The sequence below is a fragment of the Jaculus jaculus genome, chromosome 15 (genome assembly GCF_020740685.1).
Source record: "Jaculus jaculus isolate mJacJac1 chromosome 15, mJacJac1.mat.Y.cur, whole genome shotgun sequence".
In the NCBI taxonomy this organism is placed as follows: Eukaryota; Metazoa; Chordata; class Mammalia; order Rodentia; family Dipodidae; genus Jaculus; species Jaculus jaculus.
The window spans coordinates 32,905,592-32,908,197 of record NC_059116.1 but is presented as its reverse complement, the minus strand read 5'-3'; the positions used below and the strand labels follow the sequence as shown (position 1 = coordinate 32,908,197).

Sequence of the window (2,606 nt, the reverse complement as noted above, 5' to 3'; positions counted from 1 at the left end):
TTTTCCTCTAACAGTTTCAGAATTTCAGGTCTGATGTTAAGGTCTTTAATCCATTTGGACTTAATTCTTGTGCATGGAGAGAGAGAGAGAATCTATTTTCATACTTCTACAGATATATGTCCATTTTTCCCAGCACCATTTGCTGAAGAGGCTGTCTTTTCTCCAATGAATATTTTTGGCATTCTCATCGAAAATCAGGTGGCTGTAGCTACTCAGACTTACATCTGGGTCCTCTATTCTGTTCCATTGATCTACATGTTTGGTTTTGTGCCAGTACCATGCTGTTTTTGTTACTGTAGCTCTGTAGTATAGGTTAAAATCAGGTATGGTGTGACCACCAGCCTTATTTTTGTTGCTCAGTATTGTTTTAGATATTCGAGACTTTTTGTGATTCCAAATAAATTTTTGAATTGTTTTTTCTATTTCTGTGAAGAATGCCATTGGAATTTTGATGGGTATTGCATTAAATGTGTATATTGCTTTTGGTAAGATTGCCATTTTCATAATATTTATTCTTTCAATCCAGGAACAAGGGATGTTTTTCCATTTCCTTGTGTCTTCTGCATTTTCTCACTTGAGTGTTTTAAAGTTTTCAGTGTAGAGATCCTTCACTTCCTTGATTGGTTTATCCCAAAGTACTTTATTTATTTATTTTTTGATACAATTTTGAATGGGAGTGATTCTCTGGTTTCATACTCTGATTTCATTCTCTGATTTCATACTCTGTGTGTAATCCCAGTTACCTTTGGGAGATTTTGGTTTCAGTTATGCTGCACTCCTGCTTGGGTCCCTCTTTGGTGCACTGTGGCTTCAAGTAGACTGGCCGTGCCATTGGGTCGCTGCTCTGGTCGCCAGTGCTGGGTGTTGTGAGCTCCCTTCCCCTGGTCTCTGGTGCTTGCTGGTGCTTGCGCTGGCAGTGGGGGAGGGGAGGCTGTGGATGGTGGTTCTAGTTCTCTCGCTTATCCACGTGATCCTCCATCTTGTGATCTGCTCCTCCATTGTTCACTGCAGTCCTCCCTTCATGTTCCTTGAGTTTGTGAAGAGCTCCCTTGTGAGTGGAAAATCCCCTCTCCTAGCTTTTCCTGCAGCTCAAGCTGAGCTTTGCAGTTGTGGCCCTGTGGACCTGGTGCCGCAGCTGCTGGAGCTGCTTCTGCCTGCCTATGTGGGCTCTGGATGCTCTGGATCTCTTCTACTTCTCTGCTGCTGTAGGTAGTTTCTTACACACCTCACTTTTTAGTAGAAGAGTGTATTTTGCTGGGCTTTTTTTCTCCCCCTCCCTTCTGCTGCTTTGGCATGGTTCCTACACTGCCATCTTAACCGGAAATCTCCCAAATTGCAATTTTCTAATTGAGAATGTGTTCTCGGTCTATAATAAAATCTGGAGTAAAGTAGCAGGTTCTTTTTTTAGGGGACACCTCCTGTCTTTTGCTGGAATCCATCAATTGTATCTTCATTTTCCAGTTCCAACTGTGCACTGTGTCTGTCTCATTGATGGACTGCCCCTCAAATCAGAATCTGATCTGCCTCATTGACAAACCCTGTCATTCACAATAGGCTTTCAGTAGTTTACTAAGTGGTATATGCCTCTTCATCTTCAGCTGCACCAAAGAACCATCCTGTCCTGCAACCTTCAAATTAATACAATCGTTGTTCTCAGTCTTGACTCCTTCCTTGGGTTTCTCGAGGGCCATGGTGAGCCGGGATCTCCTCATTTGTCGCTTCACAGAAGAGGTGCCAGGTCTGCATCAATGGTCCACGTCACACAAGCAGCACCAGGGGTGGCAAGAAAAGGAGCCTCTGTGGCATTTTCAATAAACTTTGTTTTACCGATCCTCCTCCCCCAACACCACCACCCTCTGGGTCCCCTTCCTGTCCCTCTCCTGCCGTCCTTCTTTTTTAACCCAGCAGCCCCGCTTCTGCTCTCATGTCACCTGTATTCTGCTACCCTCTGTCTTCATTACCTTCCACTGCGCCTTAGGACCTCTCCCCTATTTTCATAGCTCCCCACAAATATGCACACATGTAAAAACAAAGATATAGGAACCACATATGGGAGAAAGCACGTAACATTTGTCTTTCTCTGTCCGGATTACTTTGCTTAACAAAATCATTTCCAGTTCCATGGGATAAGTTTATAGTAGCGTTTGTCCAAGCATAGTTCTTTTAAAAATATATTATTTATTTGTGTGTATGTTGGGGGGGGAGGTGGGGGTGTAGTGTGCATGTTACAGGTGCATATGTGGAGGTCAAAGGAGAACCTCCAGGTGTGTGTGCTCCACCTTCTTTGAGACAAGGTCCCTTGTCGCTGCACGTAAACTGTCCCACTGCAAAGACTGGCTGACCTGTGAGCAGCAGAGTCTCCTGGCTCCACCACTCATTGCCCTAGGCATGTTGGCATCACATTTGCAAGAGCGACTTCGGATCCGGCTTTATCTGGGTGCTCGTGTATTGAATTCTGGCTTACAGGCTTTGCAAGCAAGCATCTTCAGTGGCTGAGCCATTTCCTCAACCCCGTGGAACTCTTTTTGTTTCTCAAACCAAAAACATTTCTTTCCAGACAGGAAACAGAGTCCCTCTTCCTTTCATCTCTCTCGCCCACACTAACC

At 44.6% G+C, this 2,606-nt stretch overlaps 1 pseudogene; it reads right to left on the bottom strand.

The window, feature by feature from the left end:
- Positions 1-1,404: 1,404 nt before the first annotated feature.
- On the bottom strand, positions 1,405-1,691 carry LOC101614854 (annotated as a pseudogene).
- Positions 1,692-2,606: the final 915 nt, after the last annotated feature.